This window comes from Mauremys reevesii, linkage group 8 (assembly GCF_016161935.1).
Source record: "Mauremys reevesii isolate NIE-2019 linkage group 8, ASM1616193v1, whole genome shotgun sequence".
NCBI classification, from domain to species: domain Eukaryota; kingdom Metazoa; phylum Chordata; order Testudines; family Geoemydidae; genus Mauremys; species Mauremys reevesii.
Genome location: NC_052630.1, coordinates 14,466,737 through 14,481,125, shown reverse-complemented (window position 1 = coordinate 14,481,125; position 14,389 = coordinate 14,466,737). Strand labels below are relative to the sequence as shown.

General features: G+C 46.4%; 1 long non-coding RNA gene across 1 annotated transcript; it reads right to left on the bottom strand.

The window, feature by feature from the left end:
• Positions 1-2,092: 2,092 nt before the first annotated feature.
• On the bottom strand, positions 2,093-14,356 carry LOC120369908. Its single transcript, XR_005583492.1, has 3 exons — positions 14,200-14,356; positions 5,692-5,786; positions 2,093-2,208 (listed from the first exon to the last, which is right to left on the bottom strand). It is a non-coding gene; the product is annotated as an uncharacterized LOC120369908 (long non-coding RNA).
• Positions 14,357-14,389: the final 33 nt, after the last annotated feature.

Below are 14,389 nucleotides of genomic sequence, written 5' to 3'. Positions count from 1 at the left end.
CGTAATAATGATTCATGGAAAAGTTAAACAATTACACCCCAAATCAAGCTGGCTCCAAGCCTCCCTTCTGTTTAATTAATAAAAAGCCTCCACATCATGTCTGATCTTGAAAATGATATTTTTCCATATAATGACCGGCCCTGATGAGGTTCTACAGTACCTGCCGTATATTGCAGGCTTCCAGAATGCTTCTGTTTAAGAACTAGTATTGCTCATATTCCAGGACTGGGGGGTGGGGAAAGCTTTTGTAACTGTGCTCAAGGCACAGATTATGCTGTTAGCTTCATACAGTAAATTTAACAGTGGAAGTCCTTGAATGCTGTCCAGTCCCATTATGTCATCTCAGTCTCAGAATCAAATCAGAAACACATCGCTCCTGGGAGTGTGTGGGGTGGGGGTGGGGGGGTTGGAGCAAGGCATTTGGGTTTATAGTGCTAAAGCTAGGAGAGACCTAGCGAGAAACTCACCAGGTGAGCAGGGAATTTGCTGGCTCACAAACGTGCAGCAGGGAACGCTCGGTGTCAGTGAAATAACTGAAAAGTCAGAATGCCTGTGTAAGCTCCAAAGCTTCTCTCTTTCACCAACAGAAGCTGGTCCAGTAAAAGATATTACCCCACCCACCCCTTGCCTTTCTCTCTATATGAACACACATTATAGATGAGAGAGTTAGCCCCTTGCAACCCGTTATAAAACTTTTAATCCCTTTTTACGAAAGAAATTTGGGAAATTAGATCTAGAATTGAAATTTTGGATCAAACCCTTGTTGTGATGGAGTCCGGCTTCTTCAGAATCGGAGAGCTTTCACAGCTGGAGTTCTGGTTTCGGCCATTCTTTAATATGGAGGGATTCTCTACATTGCTTCCCACACTGACTACTCCTCCCTTCCTGTAGGGGCCAGCCACTACTAATTTTCCCCTTTTGGTGTTATAGCAACAGATGATTGGTCTTGGGTAAATTGGTTTTACAGCTATTTTAAGCATGGAACTCACCTATACTCTACAATCAAGACCACCAAAGCCTAACTGCAGAATATTTACACAAACGCATCTTGGGATAATAGCATCACGGACACACCCTTCCTCATGATATTTCCTCCAGATAGACTCTCTGGCCCACGAAGCGAGTTACAAGAGGCGTGGAGATTTTCAGCTTGGAGTAGAATAAAAACCTGTATAAATTCTGGGTTTAGGAGCATCTTGAGGATATTTTGAAGAGGTCTGTTCTTAGAATTCTACTTTCTCAGTAAAGAAAGCTAAATAAGTAGCTAAATATCTACTGGGTACTCCGAGATGGACAAAAATGAGTAGTTCCTGACATAGGCGCCGACTTCCCCTCTTTTCTGTGGGTGCTCGACCCCCACTGTGCTCCAGCCCCACCCCCACTCCACCCCTTCCATGAGGCCCCACCCCTTCCCTGCCCCCATTCCCACCCCTTCTCCAACGTCTCTGCCCCAACTCCGCCCCCTCCCTGCCCCTATTCCGACTCCTTCCCCAAGTCTCGGCCCCGGCCCCATCTCTTCCCCGCCTCCTTCCCTGGGCGCGCCATGTTCCTGCTCCTCACCTCCCTCCTGGAGCATGCTAATGCTGCCAAACAGGGCAGGAAGTGCTGGGAAGTAGGTGGAGGAGCGGGGATGCGGCGCACTCAGGGGAGGAGGAGGAGGTGGGATAGGAGGGGGAGGGGAGCTTGGCTGCTGGTGGGTGCAGAGCACCCACTAATTTTTCCCTGTGGGTGCTCCAGCCCCAGAGCACCCACGGAGTCAGCGCCTATGATTACTGAGACAGTGTTTCATCTGTTCAAAGCCCTGTGTAAACGTTAGCTAATCCTCACAACACCCATGTATTGTATCATACTTCCATTTTACACATGGAGAGACTGGGGAAGAGAAGCAAAGTGACTTCGTCCAAAATCAAAGAGAGAGTCATGAGCAGAGCCAGGACCAGAAACCAAGCCTTCCTAGCTCCCAGCACTGCGTCCATTCCACACATGTGGGGATCCATGCCCCCAAACAACAAGGAGCACAGAAGAACTAAGAGGGAGGGCTAAGATGTACTCTCAGTCTTTGTTGTCTACTGAAGTCCCCTCAGAAGCTGTAGCTGGTGTAAAATGCAGCAGTCCGCTTGCTTGGCAGTATTAGCCTAGAAAGTATTGCTCCACAAACTGCAGTGGGTTCCCATTTGCTCCTGACATCAATTCAAAATAGTCTCATTCCTGAAAATAAAGTTTTTAACCGTGGGAGCAATTAACCATTGGAAAAATTTACCAAGTGTCACGGTGGATTCTCCATCACTGACAATTCTTAAATTATATTTGGATGTTTTTCTAAAATATATGCTCTAGGAATTACTTTGGGGGAGGTTCTATGGTCCGTGCTGTACAGAAGGTCAGATGAGATGATCACAATGGTAGCTTCTGGCCGTGGAATCTATGAATATATTGATCTACAAAGAGTAGCATGGGTCCCAGCTACCCAAGAGACTGCCTGCCTCATCGTGTTTCAGCAAGACGGCTGAGCTCCACCGTGGCACTCAAGAGAACCGACACAAGCTGGTGAATGGGCATTTTCAGCAGAACGTTCTCAACTCTTGCATTTTCTTCCCACCCTTGGTCTGGCACAGCCTGAGCTTGATCTTTAAGATACGGTCAACAGCTGATCTGTTTTACAATATTTTTGGCCAAATCCTCCGCTGTTGTGAATTTACTCCCGCTCTGGATCTGCCCCTTATTGCTGTAGTTATAACATTTCATACATGTGCCCTGAAACACAAAGGGTGCATTTTTATAAGTCCACTACATACATATATTAACTACTTCTACCCATGACTTCTAGTGGGAAAATTCAGCCTTACAATTAAAGTCCTCATGAAGCAGAGGAAAAGATGTTGCTGAGATTAATGATGAGAACCTGATTTTCATACATGGAATTTATGTTCCTATCTTTCATGTTTGTGCATGAATGCTTGTAATGGTGAGTGCAAACTGCTAATTAGGTATATTTGCACATGCATGTTCACAATTTCAATGTATGCACTAATTAGACATGCAATTGCTTGCCCAAACTGTATGAGACTCAAGACTTGAACAGTTCATCTGATATTGCTCGCAGTATATTTTGCTTTGTAAAATATCTGCATGTACACGGAAATGTTAATTCCCCTGGACTAAAATTTGCCCAGTTATTAAAAAAACCTGGAATTTAAATTAGATACTTCCAATGGGTATTTAATTTATATTTATTAAGTCTGCTAATTGAATACCAATCAATTATTAAAAACAGACTACCAAGTTTTAACTACAGAATCAGACATGCATTTATTACAGAATTGCTAAACCATGGTAAATGTGTTCAGTCTCTTGGTATTCATTTGAAAGGCTATAAAAACTCTATTAAAGTTTTAGTTATGTGTACGTACAGTAAGAGCTAAATGCACTTATGAGACAATTTAAAATAATTAGTAATTACCGGTACTGTTCAGTTTCTTAGAAATTTAGCAAGAAACCCTATACAAATCTCCCAGACCTTTTGACAGAAAGGTGTCTGGGAATGTTTTTATCATTAACCACTCTCTGTTGGTGGGGTAATTTTTAAATAAACTTAGCCTCAATGATCTATACATTCCTTCAGTGGTAAATGAATGATCCCTATTATCAGAAGCAGATTCTGAGTGAGATATAGTTATCGTTGCAAGCTCAGTAGTTGCATTTATTTATTTTTGATTTTTCAAAAGAGCTCTGACTCAGCCTTACCAGGTCCTCTTTATCCTATCTACTCTATCTCCTTCCAGTCTAGATATGTTAACAAGTTTTGAAGAAAGACTCAGCTATTGGAGCTGGAACAGGCTGTTAGTATTTGCTTGAGTAAGCAAATACTGTCCCTGTTGGGAAAGGGTGCTGTTGATTAGCCAGGGCAGCTGACCTAAGAGTCACTCTGAGGACAGAGGATCTAGGGTGTGGGCTGACTAGTCCTGAAGGAGGATCTATAGGAGCAGCCAAGCTTCAGGAGAAGACTTGAGTTAACTTTTTTGCTATTTTGTTGTTTTCTCTGCTAATAAAGCCAAATCCTAGAAAAGGTAGCAGTTTGGATTTTATATAGACTATGTTTGTAGGGCTGATTGGGGGAAAGGTTCTGCCACAGGGTGATTTTGAAATTTGGACAGATGAGAGCATGGTGTTGTCCCTTTTAAGTTCAAACATTCTTCAACCTCAAAAGGAAAAAGAAAGAGGGTAGGAGAAATGGTGAAGGAGAGAAGAAAGAGGCTTTATCAAAATAGCTCCTGTACTTAGATGTGAGCTTTTATTGGGAACGGAGAGTCCTGCTGCCTTTACCAGTCCATTACAAGCAAGTGTTTGAGAAGCGAGTCCCCACAGATTTTTAAAAGCAATATTTTGGTTATTCCCACACTGACATTTACCTTTCAGTCACCTCTAGTGCCCTCCCCTGCTCTAACCTGGCCACGGCTTTTATTCCAGTAGCCCAGGTGAAACACAATTTTCAAAAGCAATCCTGAAGTAACCAGAACTGCAGTAATATGTCCCTGCTAAGGAGATATTCCAAGTCAGTTTGGAAGTGCTCAAAGTGTACATGACATTAAACTCGACCTATAGCTGAGGGAGCAAAGGGAAGAACTGCCATGGTTGTGGCTATAAACAGGCAGGCCTGTAATCAGTAGCTGGTTTAGCACGGATTTACTGTACATAGGCTCTACCATGAGCTTACAGTGGCTAAAGAAAAGTGCCACGAGTATGCGAGAAGGGGGGAGAAGTCTCCTGCTGCGTAACGCACTATCCACGGAAGGAGTTTATTGAAAACAACTGAACTGTTGCTTCCTTTTATAAAGGTAAAATTGTGCATGGACAAAGAACTAAGAGAGTCATGACTGACAGTGACAACTGCAGTCACATTTGAAAAGCAGATAAAGGACTGTGGGTTTTCAATGTATACTCTCTCTCTTCCCCCTCCCCCTCCTTTCCTCACTGTCATCCTCTTAGCATATGGGTTTCAGGAACGTGAATGACTGTTGTCAAGAATCACAGTGGGTTTAGTTACTCACATAAAACATGCAGCGTAAACTGCCCGCACAAGAAACTGAAAAGGGTTTTGACAAGGTGCAGTTAAGTGTCCTTCCAAACATCATGGCGGAGTGATTCCTAGAGGACTGAAATATGTATTACACTGTCCAGTTCCCCCTCACAAGCAACAGCACCGAACAGTCTGCCTTAGAAGGAGCCAGAATTTACCAGTGTACATTGCCAAAGAGCCACAGTAATATGTCAGCAGCCCCCCATCCGCTACCCACCTCCAGCCTCCCAGTGCCTCCTGCCCACCAGCAGCCCCCCCCCATGCCTCCCCACCCTCGCAATCAGTTGTTTTGCAATGTGCAGGAGGCTCTGGTGGGGAGGAGCGAGGGCATGGCAGGCTCGGGGGGGAGGGGTGGAGAGGTGGCAGGACCTGGGGCAGAGCAGGGGGTTGAGCAGTAGGCACCCTAGAGCACATTGGAAAGTTGGCGTCTGTAGCTCCAGCCTCGGAGTCGGCACTTATACAAGGAGCCGCGTATTAACCTCTGAAAAGCCACATGCGGCTCTGGAGCCACAGGTTGGCCACCCTTGACCTATATAATGCAAGAAAATCGCAATTGAGAGGAAATGATAATTGCAGGCTAATGGCTATAAAACAGTCCTATCCAGAAAAGGTACCTGCGTCCAGCAGTCTGCATTCACTCCTCATGCAATGGCTTTCACAGCTCAGCCCGCTGATGAAATGGAATCTGACATCAATTAGAACTAGGTGACTGCAAAGGACAAATAGTACATGGCTAAATTTGACTTCACAATTTAGTGCTCCTGACATCCCTTTGCATGAGCTCCCTGCATCCAAAGCATACAGCTGCAAAGCTCTTCATTTTTCACATCTTGCTTCCAAGCAGATCTAGGGCTGTGACAAGGAACTGGCTCCTGTTAAAATCAGTGCAATAATTGCAAGCAGCCGTTTCCAGCCCTGACAGAACTGAACTCTGAAGCTCGAAGGAGTCTTCAAAGCATTAGCTAATGCAAAAATAAGCAGCACCATAGAACATCACCAACATAAAATTCTCCTTCGCACCAGAAGAGCGGCTGGCAGCTTTCAATGTGAGCCTTTTAAACTGGAATAGAAAGTCACAGAATGAAGGACCAGGGACAAGCAAGAGTTGTGGTGACTTTACTCAATGCCTGGGGCTTGCTGTAGGGGTGAGAGATTCCTCATGCTTTTTAACCCTACTTGGCAGACACCACTCTTGGTTTTTTATCATTGGAAAATTCAAGCAGGGTCATTTAAAGAGACAATTGATTAGTTATGGATAATTCCTCAGCGGGGAAGGATGCTCTTGGGATCACGGTACTGAACTGGGACTAAGCAGATCTGGGCTCGATGCCTGGTGCTGACACACCAGGGGAGTGTGAGACCTTCAGAATCTCTCTGGGCTTCAGCGCCTCATCTGTAAAATGGGATGATAATAATAATGCTCTCTCCTTTCGCCCAAGTTTTGTCTAGTTCGATTGCAAGCTTTGGGACATGAACTCTGTGATGGGCACATACAGCACCAGCTAGGCTGGGGCCTCTCGGTGCTGTGGTAATAGAAATAATCATTTATTAAGTGGTAGTGGAAGCAATATCCACTGTAAGCATGACTAATAGCAGCAACAAATCAACGAACAGGCAAAAGCTGCAAGGGATTTCCCCTACACCGAGAGGGGGAAAACATTTCCTACTCCACTGCTGCTTAAGGTATAAGATTCATAGCCAGGGTTAGCCAACGTATCATAACAGGAATATCACAGCCAAACCCTTTACAATCTCAGCAGATTTGAATCACCAGGGCTGAATCCACCACTACAGTTTTAGACCTGGGTAGGATCTAAACTGAAAGGGGAAAATACACCAAAAAGCCCGTGAGAACATGACATTTCTGCCCTTAACACCTCGTGAGATTTCAGCTTGATTACACCTCTAACCAAGTCTGGATCCTAACGTTACACCATTAGCCCATGTCTAAGTGAAGTCTACTTCTAGCACTGCCCAGTGTTTCTGGTATCTCCTTATAGAAGGGCCCATGTACCAGCAGGAAGACTTCAAAGAACGTTCCACAGTCCTCTTTAATGCTAAGGATTCAGCTGAGTCAGAAGCCAAAGGGTTAAATAATAGCCCATAAAGAGCCCATTTATATCTGGGCTGAACCATCTGGAGTTTACCAGTCAGAGAAACCAGCTGGTAGCTTTTTACATGGTTCCCTTTCAAATGTACTTTTTCTTATACCCGTGGCATACAGGGACGGAGCAGCCTCACCCGCCCTCCTCCGCCCCCGAGCCAGTGGGTGCCAGACCCACTGCTATTGGAAGTTACTGCTAAGGACCCAATCCTGAAGCGCTGATGAAAGCAAAGGTGAGTGACTGAAGCTGGGGCAGGGAGGGGCTGTGTTTTGGACAAGCTGATTTTCAAGTGTCGGCATGTAAGCAATTAGAAGGAGGCGTTGAAGTTCATCTTCAAAAACATGAGGTCTGCTAAAAGGGAGAGGCAGACATTTCTGTCACTCTTCGTGCGATTGTTTCAGTCCAAGATAAGAAGATGGAGGGCGGGGAACAATTTCCCCACACATGAAATACAACAAATGCCATTATCTATTGGGAGACAGCACATCCAGCCGCCTGGAGCGCAGATTCTAGGAGCGGGCTTTCTCAAAGCACCTGCCATCTGTTGTCTTATCCTTAGACTGTAAGCAGTCTGGAGCAGGGGCCAGCATAACGCCTAGCACAACGGCACCCTGATCCAGGACTGGGGCTCCCGGGGGCTTTCGCACTACAACTAATAATGTGTCGAAGTCTCAGGGTGGGCGTCTCTGGTTAACCAAGGCACAGTACAAAGCTGGTAGAGAATTTTGCTTGGGAGGGGAACTGGTCACTGGGAGGGGGGGGAAGCTGGCAGAGGCAACACAGCCACCTTCTACACCAGCTGCTCACATCCCCCTCCCCCCTGTAAGGGAGTGGGTTTGGGGCATTCTGGGAGGGGTGGGAGCAGACATGGTGAAGTGCAACCCCTCTATGCCCAGTCCACTGCTGGCATAGGGCCCTTATGCCAGTGGCAGTTAGAACAGCCCCTCCGCTGCTCTAATGTCAGCGGGAGCCATGTGACCAAGGATCAGGGAGCACAAACACTTCTCTGAAGCATCCTTGTGCTCAGGCTTAGTGGAGAATCAGGGCCTTAAGGTTCCTCCTCCCGGGTTTGTGCAATCTGAGGCCATTCTTTCCTCTTTTCTGTGTGCTCTGGAGACCACCACTGGTCACCTTACAGTTCAGAATGACCATCACATTCAAAGGACAAATTGTGCTCTCTTATGCGCCGGAAAAGCTATTGACTTTGCTGGGTCAGTACAGGCAGCACTGAGGAGAGAATTTGCCCCTGCACGTTAGATGAGCACTGAGCTGTATTTGAGAAAAGGGACAGTTATTCCAAGCAGTGATCTCATGGGAACAATTCGGCAAGCCTTTAAGTGGGAAGAACTTCCATTACTGGGTATAATGCAGTCCACACAATAGGTAATTATCATCCCTGTCAATGCCAGCCATAAGCCCATGCAACCCCTCCCGCTGCACTAGAGAACTACTTGAAAGCAGGGACTGTTGTAGGGGAATATTTGTTGAAGTCCAGATTTTAATTTTTCCTTCAGCAAAAGGCTTCAAGCAAAGCAACCTGCAGACAGGCACAGCTGCAACCTAGAGATTTGCTCAAGGCTTGTCTGCAATGAGGCATTTTGCAGCACTTAAAGCCTGGTCTACACTAGGCGTTTAAACCGGTTTTAGGAGCGTAAAACCGATTTAACGCCACAACCGTCCACACTAGGAGGCACCTTATATCGATTTTAATGGCTCTTTAAACCGGTTTCTGTACTCCTCCCTAACGAGAGGAGTAACGCTAGTATCGGTATTAACATATCGGATTAGGGTTAGTGTGGACGCTGATCGACGGCATTGGCCTCCGGGAGCTATCCCACAGTGCACCAGTGACCGCTCTGGACCGCAATCTGAACTCGGATGCAGTGGTCAGGTAGACAGGAAAAGCCCCGCGAACTTTTGAATATTTCCTGTTTGCCCAGCGTGGAGCTCCGATCAGCACGGGTGGCGATGCAGTCTGAAATCAAAATAAAAAAAGAGCTCCAGCATGGACGATGCGGACGTGATCGCTGTAAGGGCAGGCAAATCTGTTCTATCAGCGCTCCATTACAGAAGACGAAATTCAAAATCATTTTTTAAATATCTCCAGACAGACGCCATAGCAGGGACTCAGCGCACTGCTGCGTGGCAAGCGTAACGGAAAGCCAAAGAATCAAATGGACGCTCATGGACTGGAGGACTCAAGCTATCCCACAGTTCCTGCAGTCTCTGAAAAGCATTTGCATTCTTGGCTGAGCTCCAAATGCTTCTAGGGTCAAAAACAGTGTCCGCGGTGGGTCAGGGCATAGCTAGGCAATTTACGCACCCCCCCACCCATCCCCAGAAGTGAAAGGGAAAACAATCCTGTCTTGACTCTTTTACATGTCACCCTATCTTTACTGAATGCTGCAGATAGACGCGATGGTGCAGCACTCAACACCAACATCCTTGCTCCCCCCCCGCCATGGGTGACTGATGGTACAATAAGACTGATACCCATTTCTCACTAACAAGTATTCCTGCATTCTTTATTACTTCATCACACAAGTGGGGGGACAATGCTACGGTAGCCCAGGAAGGCTGGGGAAGAATGGAATGAACAGGTGGGGTTGTTGCAGGAGCACCCCCTGTGAATAGCATACAGCTCATAATCTATGCAGGATCTGACACAGAGCAGCTGTGCTCTCTGGTTCTCTGATACAGTGGTTCTCTAGAAGCAGCAAAGAATCCTGTGGCACCTATAAGGTGCCACAGGATTCTTTGCTGCTTCTACAGAACCAGACTAACACGGCTACCCCTCTGATAGTGGTTCTCTAGTACACTTGCCCATATTCTAGGCAGGACTGATTCTATTTTTAGATACCAAAAAGGAGGGATTGACTCAGGGAGTCATTCCCAATTTTGGCTTTTGCGCCCCTGGCTAAGAGCAGCCAGGGGCACTTATGACAGCAGCAAATGGAACAGTGCAAAAGGACTGGTAGCCATGCCCATCTTATTACCAATTTATGGTATGGTAGAGGGTACAATATGGCTGATAACCATCGCTGCTATCATGCAAAAGCAAAAGCATGCAGCTGTGTGCCACTGCTGAATCGCCTCTGTGAGCGGCATCTAGTACACATACGGTGACAGTCACAAAAGGCGAAACAGGCTCCATGATTGCCATGCTATGGCATCTTCCAGGGCAATCCAGGGAAAAAAAGGCATGAAATGCTTGTCTGCCGTTGCTTTCCCAGCGGAAGGAGTGACTGACGACATTTACCCAGAACCACCCGCGACAATGATTTTTGCCGCATCAGGCACTGGGATCTCAACCCGGAAATTCAAAGCGGGGGGGAGGCTGCGGGAACTATGGGATAGCTACGGAATAGCTACCCACAGTGCAATGCTCCAGAAATCGACGCTAGCCTCGGACCGTGGACGCACACCACCGATTTAATGTGTTTAGTGTGGCCGCGCACACTCGAGTTTATACAATCTGTTTTACAAAACCGGTTTATGTAAATTCGGAATAATCCCGTAGTGTAGACGTACCCATAGCTGGACAGGGCTACGTCAGTCGGGCTCAATGTGGCTGAAAGTCTCTGGACACCAGGAAGATCCAGTTAGAGGTTCTGGCCCTAAAATGGTAATGTGATGGGTAAAACAAAAACTAGCCTAGGTACACGTATTTCTCGGACAGTATCCAAGGCTGGGTGTTTGTAAGTTACATGTACCTCATGGCTCAGTAATGGAAGTTGGACGCGAAGGTCAGGAGAAGTGGGTTCTGTTCCTGCCTCTGCTTTGCTTTGTGGGCAAGATACTGCCACCAATATTTTTAAGAGTGCCCCTTAATTTTAGCAGCCTCCATTTTGGTGGGCCCAGCCTGAGACACCCAGGCCCTGATTGTCACAGTTGCTGAGCACCCGCCTCGCCCACTGATTTCAGTTGAAGATATGGGTGCTCAGCATATCCACAAAACCAGGTGTCTCAAAGAGGGAACCTCACAATTGAGGCAAGTTTGACATTTTGCCTTAACTACTCTGTGCCTCAATTTGCCCATCTGTACAATTCTGAAACCCCAGGGTTGGTGGTGAAAGTCTACAGCCCACATTACAAACTAGCCTTGAAAAACAAAACAACCCAGTGGAAATGGGGACAGTGACCCTTCTCCACTTTTGTGCAACAGGTGGAAGGGGCATAATCTCCAAAACCCCACAAATATTAATTTTAAATACTCTACTTCCTGCAGTTCCTTTTTCAGCCCCGTGGTCTTCTGTTTCTATGATGGCTTCCAGAATGGAAACTGGCAGATTGGGAAGTTCCGAACAGAGTAGTAAAATCCTCTTTGTGTAGCGCTGGCGTTTCAGGTTTAAATTTAGAACATGTTATCATAGCAGTTCAGTTTGGGATATATGATGTGTTCCAGTGACTGAAAAAAAGAGTGACTTCATGCTTTATGAGAAGCATTTTTACAGATGTGGTTTAAAGAAAATATTCTCCAGGAAAACCAGCAACATCTGCGGATCGTATGCCGCTTATGTCACAGTAATCAGAGCTTCTATGTACTGTAACTCAGCAGAGCAAACTAACCAATTCAGACAGACCCTGCCATCCTCTTTGTGGGTAGTGGAGTGAAACAGGTAAATGTAAAAGCTGTTCACTGGAAAAAAATCAATTCTCTGATTTTATTGGCATTCTCTGGAGATCAGGATTTGAGATTTAGTGTGTCCAGTACACAGCTAAAGGGGCAGTTGAAATTTAGCAGCAAACAGCGTCAACCTGGGATACCACAAAAAATACTCATGGCATAACAGGAAGAAGAAGAAGAAAACAAAAACAAACAAACAAACAAAATGGCAATAGAGGCTGAGCTTTTCAACACTGTCCGGGTGATTTAGTGGCACAACTGTCAGCAGCGCATGTAAATCCTCTAGGCTGCTTTGAAAAATCTCAGCCTAAATGTATATCAAAGCAGCAGAATGCAAATCGAGCAGGGGTTCTCAAACTGGGGGTCGGGACCCCTCAGGGGGTCACGAGGTTATTACATGGGGGGGTCGCGAGCTGTCAGCCTCCATCCCAAACCCTGCTTTGCCTCCAGCATTTGCAATGGTGGTAAATATATTTTAAAGTGTTTTTAATTGATGGCGGCGGGGGTCGCACTCAGAGGCTTGCTATGTGAAAGGGGTCACCAGTACAAAAGTTTGAGAACCACGGAAATAGAGGGACCTAAGCTAAATCACAGGAAGTCAATGGGAGTTTTAATGTGAACTTCACTGGGAACAGGCTTGGGTCTTGGCACAAGATGGCAGGGCTATAGTGGCCCATCCCGTATGACATCAGAAGTGATTCTTTCTGATGCACCGTGGCAGATATAACTCATCCGTTGCTTCTGGACATAGAGAGATGGGCAGGGGGAACAAAAGTCGGGGTCCAAGAGGTCCCACAAGAGGAATCCTAATAATAGCTAAGATTGGAATTCATAGGGTTATTATTAGTCACCTTGTTAATAAATCCTGGCCCCAAGAAGGGAGTGAGTTTGCCCTTACACAATGTGCCCGCAGATTTTATTTGGAGCAGAGTGGAACCACCCCCACTGTGCAGGGTGCGTCTGTGAAACAGTGGAATTGCAAAGTGATGCAAAAAACCCCCAACCCCCAACCCACACACTCAACAGGCCTATTCACATCTGTCATGTTGTTCAAGTGTCAGCAGGACTAGGGCCTAATAAATAAGGGCCCTCTGTAAAATATTAAAAAAAGAACAGACGGAGACAGGAAGGAGAGAGCAAACATGCCTCCGTTTGCAGCGACGGATGCTAGGTTAGTTCGCAGGCCACCCATCTTGTGTATCGCTCCCCCGCATCAACAGTGCGGATTGTTTTTGTAGGCGCAGATGCTTGTTTTGCTCATGCTCTAGGATGAGGAATATTAAGGGCAAACAGAAGCCGGTCAACAGCACTTGGCCTTTTCAACATTGTTTGCTCTTTACCACCATGAAAAAGAAAGTAAATCTTCACTACCATGCACAGCTACCCAGTTTCTACTTCCTCCGGAGCACAGAAATTAGACGTGGAATCCAACACTCGGGGCTTGATTCTCTACTTTCTTATGCTGCTATATCTATGGAAATCGAGGGGACCTATTCGGTTCGGTGCCTCTCAGGAGACACAGCAGAGATGAAATCCAGACATAAGAGGGAAGTGCCTTGAGAATTTAGGCTGCTTCAGGGGCCAGCATGAGCGTCAGTGTAAATTAGAGCAGCCCAGGGGTTGCTCTGCAGCCTAGAATTGCCGGGGCACAAAATACTCTAGCCATTCCCCCTCCTACTCCATGACTGTGTAGGGTTGCATAAAGAAACCATAGCGGGAACAGGAATCAGGCCCAAGAAGTTACACAGGAGAGAAGAATCAGTGGGGCTTGATTTTTCAGCTCCTGGTGCTCTGCACATCTCTTATGAAATTTGATTAGAGCAGCGAGTGCTCAACACTTCTGAAAATCAGGCTCTCACATCTGCTTGTGCCCAGGAGTTCTGGGTCACCCAGCTTCAAGGAGAGGGACTGAAGAACGATGCAAGGATCCTTAGCATGGCAGACCCTGGAGCTCCTGTACCATGCAGCAGGGGCATTTTGCCCCTGAAACCATCCAGAACCTGGGTAGCATAAAGCGATCTTTGTGCCCCGTCTCTCTGTGCTGAGGGCTCTGCATGGCATCTCTCTGAAAACACAGCACAGAATCTGGCCTTGAACATGTTGTTTCCCTTCAGAGTCCTTGCCCTGTCCTGCCTAGGAAATCAGCTCATTTCCCCCAGGCAGAAATGATCACAGAAGTAAACAGCAAACAGGACTTGGCTGGGAGAGAAGCTGACACTCCACTAAGGTCAAGCTTAAAACAGTAAGGGACTTCTGAGAAAGTCAGTCCCTTTTATGATAAGCTCCTCCTATCAGGGAAAAGCTGCTGCAATAATTTAATCTTGTATTAGGGTCTAGCTGGGGGAGGGGGGGGAGGGGAAGAGGAGGAAAAGCAGCATTATGTAACTTACCTTGGAGTTCTGGGAAGACTAAAAGAGTCTCACAGGCAAATAAACTGCTGTGGAAGTTGCAGCAGTAGCAACAGTTTGCCAAGTGCATCTGATCCCCTTTAAAAGCACATTAGATGCACCAGTTTCTTTTTTAAAAGCAAAACAATAGCAGGTCAGTTCCCAGTGGGCTAGTAAAAGGCAGGCTGGACCC